The sequence below is a fragment of the Phragmites australis genome, chromosome 16 (assembly GCF_958298935.1).
Source record: "Phragmites australis chromosome 16, lpPhrAust1.1, whole genome shotgun sequence".
NCBI classification, from domain to species: Eukaryota; Viridiplantae; Streptophyta; class Magnoliopsida; order Poales; family Poaceae; genus Phragmites; species Phragmites australis.
In genome coordinates, this window is record NC_084936.1 from 9,719,440 (window position 1) to 9,729,441 (window position 10,002).

Sequence of the window (10,002 nt, forward strand, 5' to 3'; positions counted from 1 at the left end):
TCATCACTATCCTTGTCTCTAGAACTTCCCGTTATACTATGTTGTCTTCTAAGACAGCATTTGCTGGATCGCACGCTGGCAGCTTGGAGTTGGAAAAAAAATTGAGGCAATACTGTAGGAGAAAATGTCTACAACATCGTTGCATAGATTTTTTTTTTTTTTTTTGAATGAGAGTGATGGCAAGCTTCCACAATACAACGTTTGCCGTCATGTACGCTCAGCGAGTTGAAACTTCAACACTACCACACTTCATGTTTTTATCACTTCCGGACCAGTTGAATAGCATTTTTATTTTAATTTTCGATGGAAGGGTTAGGAGCTCTGCATTTAAGTGGCAAAAATCTAAAAGTAGATAATATACTATCGTATTTGTCGAAATAGACAACATGTCATCGTATTTATAATTTTAGCATACGTATTCGGTACCTCATTTACCAAAAACCGTTTTTCGATACGTAAGGTGTCGAATATGGGCCGACCATACCATATTCGGTACACGATGTCCCGAATATAGCACTGTGAACTATATTCGGCACATCATGTGCCAAAAATCAAGTGTATTCGGTACATAAGGTGTCGAATATAGTCCATAATGCCATATTTGACATCTCGTGTGCCGAATATAGTCGTGATTGCTATGCGGTTACATCGCGTTGCCTTGTTGTCACATCACGTCACGTCGGTGGGTCACTTTGATGTTGTCGTTGCTTTCGGTGTGGCCGGTTTGGATGGTGCTAGATTTTATACTAATTGTGTCACGTGCTACCCGTTATAAAGTGAGAAGTGAGGAGGAGCAGCAGAGGTGAGCATCGGAGCTCAGGCGAGGAGCAGAGGCAAGAAGCAGCAAAGACAAGCAGTGGAGCTCAGGCGAGAAGCTTAGGAGAGGAGCAGCAGCAGCACAAGATCAGCTATAGTAAGTACTTAGATTATATAGGTAATTAGTACTTAGATGAGTAATAGTAATTAGAGTAAGTAGATTATTTAATCCGTCCGATTATATTTGATAAATTATATCAAGTTGATAAATTAGAGTACATAGATTATGTATATAATTAATACTTAGATTAGTAATAATAATTAGAATAAGTAGATTGTTTAATCCGTTCAATTATATTTAATAAATTAGAGTACTTAGATTATGTATATAATTAATACTTAGAGTAAGTATAGTAATTAGAGTAAGTAGTTATGTATCGTACATACATGTAAGTAGTTATTTTATTACATGTATGTTTGTTTAGCAGATATACTATGACTATCTATATTTATTATGGAGAACGTTCTGTTATTTTACACGAGTGACTCGTATCAATTCAAAACTGCTAGCACATAGAGAATACGGTTGAACTACCTATTTCTAGATGGCCTGAAATCACATGTTATGAGCTATTTGCTTGTGAACCAATAGTCCTATTATGTTGTCCTAGAGGGTGTGCGGCCACGGCTCGTTCCAAACAGCTCAGTCGTTATCCATACGTTCTTCGAGATGAGAAGAAATAGTGCATAGGCTTTGTACTCATGCAAGACATTAGAGGAGAACTTTGAAATGGGGATGTATAAACATAGTATCAAGGCTGGTGCAAGGTGATACAGTGACTAGCGTAGAAGGATCACGTTAGCATGTGATGCATGAAGTGGAGGAAGGGAATGTTGGGGAGGGCAATTCCGATACAGAGGGAGCTAGAGTGGACCCTTTTGAGGTAGATGCAGGATGCATGGATGATGAAGCCGGTGGTAGCGGGGATGAAGAAGCTACTGACAATGATGACTCGGTGCCAGCGATCTAGTACTTTCATGGTGTTGGGCTGCTGAATTGTATCGTCGTTGAGTATAACACAGATACCAGAATAGTGACATTCAGGTTAGACAATGGTTTCATAACAGGGAGGAGGTCATTTATTTTATTAGCAATTATGTTGTAATCATAAGAAGGGACCACAAGTGCGCCCAATCTAACCCTACGGAGTATGAGGTTAGGTGTATCAAACACTCGAATTGTCCTTACTTCATACGAGCACATAAACCAAAATATGAGAACTATTTTATACTCAGCAAACACACTCTACATATATGCAGTGAAGAGGTTATTAGTAATATGAGCCATGCCGTTGATACAAGGTTCATAGCTCAACTTCTCATCACCCTTGTTGGTACATACATATGTTTGTCGCCAAAATCCATTATGGAGAAGGTGCAGACTAAGGTGGGTATGCTGATCAATTACCACACTGTGTGGCGAGCGAAGCAGAAGGCGTTGAAGATGTTGTTTGAAAGCTTCAAAGAGTCTTAAAACTATACTATGAGGCTACTGCAGAAGATTGCCATGATAAATTCAAGGACTCAATGGGCCATGGCAGATGAATCGATCAAGCTAGAGGATGGGTCATACAGCACCATCGACCAATACCTCATTAGGTTTTTCTGGTCCTTTGGACAGTGCATCGAAGCTTTTAGATATTGCAAACCGGTTGTATGTGTGGATTTCACATTTCTTAGGGGCAAGTACCATGGTAACCTTATGACAGCAAGGGCGGTGGATGCAAACAATCATATCATTCCTCTCGCGTTTGCAATGGTTGAATGAAAACAATGATAGTTGGTTGTGATTTCTCACCTTGGTGAGGACACGTGTCGTGGCCAATAGCGAACGAGTTTGCATCATCTCAGACCATAACAAGGGTCTTCTGCACGCGTTGGATGTACTGCATGACAGCACAAACTATTCCATTACATGGCATGATGTGGAGAGAATGTGGTGCATGCGACACTAGGCACGAATCTGTACACAGGGTACCACAACAAGGCTCTTGTAAAGAGGTTCAAATGGTTGTGTCTTCAGAACTAGTAGACGAAGTTCAACGAGATATGGAGAGAGTTAAATGAGACCACTCGCAATACGATGACAGAGTAGGAAGCACAAGAGGACCATCTGCAGACGCAAATGGTGGGGGGCCAAACTATCGTTAATAATTCATGTGCTATGTTTAGCCAGTGGATAGCAGAAAAATCGATGGAGCGTTGGGCCCTAATCCATGATAGTCATGGTGCCAGGTTAGCACATAGCATTTTAATGATCATATTTTACCCTTTCTTATGCAAATATCCCTTATAAAATTATTGTCTCCCATGCTAGGTATACCATCATAACAACAAACATAGTGGAGGCATCCAACAATGTCTTAAAGGATGTACAGGGGCCTCCCGTTGTGTGCCATTATTGAGCTCACATTCTATAGAATGACAGACTACTTTCGAGACAGTGGTATAGCTTCTATGGAGTGCAACACGCTGTTCACACCTACGGTGGAGAAAATAATATCCAGAAAGAGGAACAAGGCATACTTTCATCGGACCAGGATCTACGACCTGACCAACAATGAATTCGATGTCATGTACCATCGCAGGTATGCTTCAGGGTACAGAGGGGGCATCATGCAACAATGTCAAATTGTGCCTCACAAGATGAAGTGCACATGCAGTAAGCCAAAACTACACCATATCCCATGCTTTCATGTCTTCACCGCTTGCAGGGACATGGGCGATAATGATGGATCACAGTACATATCACTGTACTTCACGATCGATGCATCGAGGAGCACATGACTTTCAAAGATACGTTCCTTCAATATCGGAAGCAACTACAAAGCGACCGAGAGGCCTAAATGGGTAACTTATCCCCTAGCAAGACGCATGGATCTTGGAAGTCCTAGATCCATGAGGCTGCAAGGTGACATGGATGCAGCAGATGTTGTTGACGGTCTACGCAAGTGCAAAATTTGCAAACAACCTGGACATGACAGGAGGACTTGCCCAACCTGATAGTAAACTATCAGGCTATGATCAAACTATATTGTATTAGAGCTATTGCAATTTAGTTGTTGTATGGTACTAGCATCACATACATGTTCATGTAATATATTGTATGGTACTAACATCGTTGTTATTCACATAATAGTTGTTGTCTTATGTTGTTTTTTTATTGAACCATGAAGCTTGAAATCATTGCCATGCCTCATGGTCGTTTTCCCGAGCTTCTTCAGTTGCGGTACGACGGGAACCATAGGGGGAGGATGTTTTTCATAGGACAATAGGTACAATAATTATATGTGCTTTTGAATTATCATGATAATTACCTACTTACTCAGTACATGTATTGGATAGATTTGCAGTTGATTCTATTACGTGCCAAGAGTGTCCACACGATTAAGGAGTTAGACCATCGATTCCATGAGCCACTCGCATGGGTAGGACTACTACGGTTCGCTCTAATGATGGCTGGAGCTGCCATGGCGAGTGGTGGCAGGACACCTCTCCCGCCGATTGAGGTGTCACTGCTCACAACTCTCGTGGACCGGTGGCGTCCTGAGACGTACAGTTCCACTTTCCTTTTGATGAGATGATCGTAACATTGAGGAACATGGCCATGCTGACCAAGCTGCCGATCAGGGGTGCCCCGTTAGTAGTTTTGTGACCAACAAAGGAGCAGTGGAAGAGTTACATTCAGGACAGGTAATTATTTGTTATGTAACGCACTTCGTGTGTTCTAGTGTTATTCATGCTTCACTGACCCTCTGCATTTTGTAGGTGTAGTGTGAAATATGATATGAAGGATGTTGACCTCTCTTTGTCCTAGATTCATGGCCTGCTATAGTTCGGTCCATGCCCATCGGATGCGGACGAGGCTACAGTTATGCAGCATTATGAGGTGTACATGTACATCCTGTTGTGATGCATCATGTTCTGCAACACGACATGCGATTATATCCTTCCTCATATTGTATGGTTAGCATGTCAGCTTGTGTTACGTCCTTATGAGCCAACATCTTACAATTGGGGATTGGCTGTGCTGACTGCTATGTATAGAGGACTGTGTGCTGCAACCCAGTGGTTAAAGAAGAAGAGATCTATTTCAGGCTGCTTACACCTATTATAGCTATGGAGCTGGGAGTACCTACCGGTTTGCCAACCTTGGGTGAGCAAGAGCTACTATCCAGTCCCCATCTCCAATGGTGTTGCAGATGACATGAGGCATACGATGAGGTATAGATGGATTCATGTCAGGCTGAGATGGAGTTAGCAGTAACACTATGGTAACTACTCCCGAGTGATCAGTGATCTAGATGTCCTCAGCGCTGATATCGTGGAGTAGGATCCATGGCGTATGACACGAGTAGCCGAAATTGAGACTTGAGGCCTCATCGCATCCTCTTGTTTGCATGACTCACACATATGGATGACCAGATCCTTCTTATTGTACATGAACAATGTATAAGTATATTCTCCTGAACGTGTACATGGGCAGTTTGGGTATCGAAAGTTGGTTCCAAGACCTCCCCCATGAGACGCTGGACGGGCACACGAGTAAGTGTGTTATTATACGTACCATTATTACCGTAGGTGATCTATGATAAGAAATTATAACTGTTTATGTCACGTACAAGAGGAGCGCACAGGGGATCGCATACATGTAGGACTAGTCATGCGTTAATGACGAGCACATAAATAGGTGGACAGAGTCAGCCATGGTGGACGTCATCAATATTGCTGGACAATACGATGACATCACGTTCTGGGAGTACCTTTCATTGTACCGTTCACACACACGTGCCACCTTACTCAACAGACTTGTAGAGCTAGCTCTCAGACCTTTCCTCGAGGATCGTGCATGCCTTCATCATGTTGTGGTAAGTGATGTTGTACTTCTAACGATTTTTATTAGTTAAACCTATGTATTACTGACATGACCCACATCTTATACAGACCGAAGCGGCGTACAAAATGCATACGCAGGTGGAGTAAGCTTGTAAGGAAGCAAGCTTGTGGGGAAGCAAGAGGGTCATCAATGCGAAGGGATCAGAACCCTCTCCGGGACTACATGAGGACGGACGAGAGGGTCTCGCTTATTGTTCGTGTTACGTGGTCTAGGTGGTTGTGTCCCGTATTCGAAGGGGTATGACTTACCAGCTATGACCCGTTCCATGCCTCCCACAGAAGGCGCTCGTCTAGTGCCCGTGAGGAACCTGTCCAGGCATAGTCGAAAGAGGCACCTTCGGCTATGAAGCATTATGTGTCACATTCTAGTGCTGAAGCCAAGGAGTGTACGGAGGCTCTTGAGCCCAAGCAGTGTATACTAGGTTCACTGCCCCTGTAGTGGACATAGCCTCCTCAAACTACGATGACACATTCGCCTGTAGTATCGAATCATCACAAGGACATCATTGGCTGCACGTAGCAGACACCTAACTAGAGCAGCACATATGATTTTGACTGGGTTGATGCAATGTAGGTCGATAGCTTCGTTGAGCTTCTAGGCGGCCAGTACCCCCAAATCCCGATGCACCTGGGGTTTCATAGTGGTACCAGCATAGTGAGACTTCGGCACACTGGACTCCATCGAAGCACGCACTACAAGCGTCCACTCTTCCTCATGAGGATCCTTCATCATGGTACATGTAGGGCCGAGTTAGCGGGTCTGGATACACATTTGGTGGGGGTCCAACATGGCAGGATGATGATGATGACAAGTAAGGGCACACATGGCAGGGGCTGGCTCAGCCACTAGGATAGGGGCCACACACCCGCCAGACGCTTACACTCCTGGAGATTGCGTGCGACGTCGTCGTCGTTTAGTAGATAGTGCACTTGTACTTGTTCATGACATATGCATTATTCACTTTATTTTCGTAGTCATCTATATTTTGTCTTATTCACTGTACTGTTAATGTAATTACTTTTAATTTATTTAATGTTTATCAAATAATTATGGCATATAACTTCATTTATTATTTATTTATTTAGCATTATTACATATTAATTATGATATTTAATAATTGTTTAATGTTCCTTAACTAATGAGGGATTCGTGCTTTGGTGCAGAGCTAGAATGTTGTAGTAAGGAGCAATAAATCTATGGTGGGATGTTCTAGTACAGACTTTCCATAGACACATACAACGGTCGATATAGCATTAAGTGCCTCATTGTAGGTTGTGCGTATAGGGAAGGATGATCCTTACAAGGAGAACAACCTAATCTAAGTCGTGTCCATATTGCATGCAAGACCCTTCTGTTTCGCATTAACCGCTCCATTCCAACATATAACCACCGACAAACTTAGAGCCCTCTTGCATGAGCCACGTCAAATTTATCTCAGGGTGTGTGAACTTGCCCACCATCCTTCTGTGCTAGGTTTCTCTATGAGGAAAAGAAGGATGGCGATGTTGCCCGATCAATATGCATCCCACATCCATATTCGTCATTTCTATTTGGTCACCTTGCTTATCTTTTTTTCATTGATTTGAATGTTCCTCTTTTGCATTAGGCATTCCCAAAAGACGCTGATTGATCAATAAAGAAAACTCAAACTTCTTATTGATGTATATGCTCTTCGATGCGGGTGTAATATCTTATTCATGTAGAAGACGACGAAGATCAGCCAACCTAAGCAGTACAAGGGTGCCCTCTAGTATTTAACCAGAAAATGACGAGACCAATGAGGACAATGATTTTATACTACCAATGCCTTGACGTTCCAGCAGCAATACAAGAAAAGGTTCAAGGAACACTACAAGAGAACATTCACGCACCACATAGACATGGCATACGACCAACAAGGAAATAGGACGTGCTCCAACCATGACAGCTCAAGATGACAACAAGGACAATGATTTTATGCCACAATGACCCCTCCTTCCGATTCCTCCATCTCCGGAGGATACTGATGACCTTGAAGATGATGGTGGATTTACTTCTACTCATCCTCACAACTTTCAATCACCACCTTAAAGACGACAACCATCTTATCCTGATAGCATAGATTGGCACAACTGACATTCTTTCGCTAGTTTACGTCACCACTTTTCACCATCATCTTGAGATGATCTAGGTAATCAATAGCTATGGACTATGCATCTTGAGATTAATGATACAATAGGGAATATTGTCACTACTACATTTTAAATTGTGCATGTTCAAATATAGCTAAGTGTTAACGCTGCTCACAACTCTTGAGACTACCGGTGCTCCCCTTCTGGCAGATCTTTCCTAAGGCCTGCTGACTCACCTCGCTTCCTTCGGGAAGGCGGCCCGATCAGTCCGAGGCGGGGGCCTCAGGAGGCATAGAACCGGGACGGGAAGGCTTTGGGAAGCAAGACCCCGGAGGGCCGAGGCTTCGGGAGGCTAAAGCTTTGGAGGATCGAGGCTTCGGGAGGTCGTGTTTTGGGAGGCTTCGGGAGGTCGAGCCGGCAGAGCCAAGGGAAGGCTTCGTAGGTACAAAGGGGTACCGTGAAGGGATTTGATGACACTGGAGATCGAAATTTAACACAGGGTCCAAAGATCAAGGCTTCGGAGGGACCTGGATGGTGATCTTCAACCATTATCCTTAGGCTGGCTTATTTTTCTCCCAACTGTACCCCCTCATTCTCGGGCCCCAATGTTTCGGAGAGGGGAGAGGATGCAGAAGAAAAATCAACCCCAGCCTGGTATAGTATCAAGGATGCCTGATGACAATTCTCTGTCCTTTGAAGTCACTAGAGTAGAGGTTACGTGTGGGTTTGGAGAATCCCACGCGTTCGCCTGGCGGGACAAGACGTGCCACTGCCGCGTTCTGACTGGATAATGCGGGGAGTCGTTTAGGGTCTTATGCCCACGACCATGTCACACGCCGAAAGGGGTTTGGGCTATTAATGTGACAGGACATGCACACGAGAAAACGAGGCATTCGTCATGGAGCGCTGCCACATGTTGGACGGAACCCGGATATGGCCACGGCCCCCTAGGTGTTCAATGGGGGGACACGGCGGTGTTCGTCCCACTTCATCTTCTGGACCTACGTGGCTGCGTGGCCCAGGTATAAAACCGGGGTTACCCAGTTGGAGTCTCCACAGCCCCACAAGCGAGTGGTTAACCTTGACTTGAGTATGGCATTGTCTTCCTCCTTATCCTCTTCGGAAATGTCAATGATCTCGACGGCTTCTTAGGGAGCCAGACCGTTTCGGTCATCGGCAGAGGCGCCGGTGGCGACACCGCTTCCATCCCTATAGGGGAGGCGGTTGCCAGCTGCTCTGGCCCGACCTTTGGCTGGGGAGGGCAGGCCTGTCGAGATCATCGATATCTCTGATGAAGATGAGGAGATCGACTGGGATCTCCTACGAAGGGAGAGTGAGCCGGCATCTGTGAGCCCGGCGACGAAGCTGGAGGAGACCGGGACGGTGAGGGAGGAGGCCCCGCCGGTGACCTCCTCGGACTCCTCAGCGTCCTCCGACAACTCGGGAGCTGGCTACTATATCGGCTTCCATAGCAGCAGGCCGCAGATGAGGCACATACGCCGTCCCATGCGTGGCCCCTGCCGGAACTCGTAGGAGGTGAAGGCAGTCACCAGGATGGCGCACTTGGTGATGCTGTGCTATATCCATGTCACGGCTGAACTTAGTCACCTTGTACTCTTTCTCTCCCTGTTTTGCTCCGTAGGTATCTATCTTCTTCTTGCAATTTATGTACTCTTGCTTTAGTTTGTATCCCCTGGATGTACTAGTTGTTTAATAATATAACGTGTCTCCTTCCGTATCGGAATATGAGGGGATCTTTCGAACAGAGACCGCATGCGCGCGTGCTTTCATGCCTCCAAACCGTGCTTCTTCGTCCCTTTCAAAGGTGATGGCTACTTTTTCTAACGACCGGGGCACCGAGCCTTCGTATAGATCATCGCTGATTTCGTTTCTTCTGGGAGAGAGGTGGCCTCGAGAATCTGGTGGCAATGGATATGTAGGGTAACTAAGAAGAACCGGGTGGAGCAGTGGCGACCTCATCGAATCCGGTTACTGCATACTCCTGGGCCTGGGACTAGTAAGGCCTCCTTCCTAATTTGTTCTAGATTTCTGACTCAGCGAAGTCCCTCTGGAACCTTTGGAGACGAGCTTCAGAGGTGGTCCTTGACCCTTCGGGATCCTTAGCGACTGTCCGGGTTGAAGGCGATGATGTGTCAGAGGCACAGCCGAAGGCTAGGC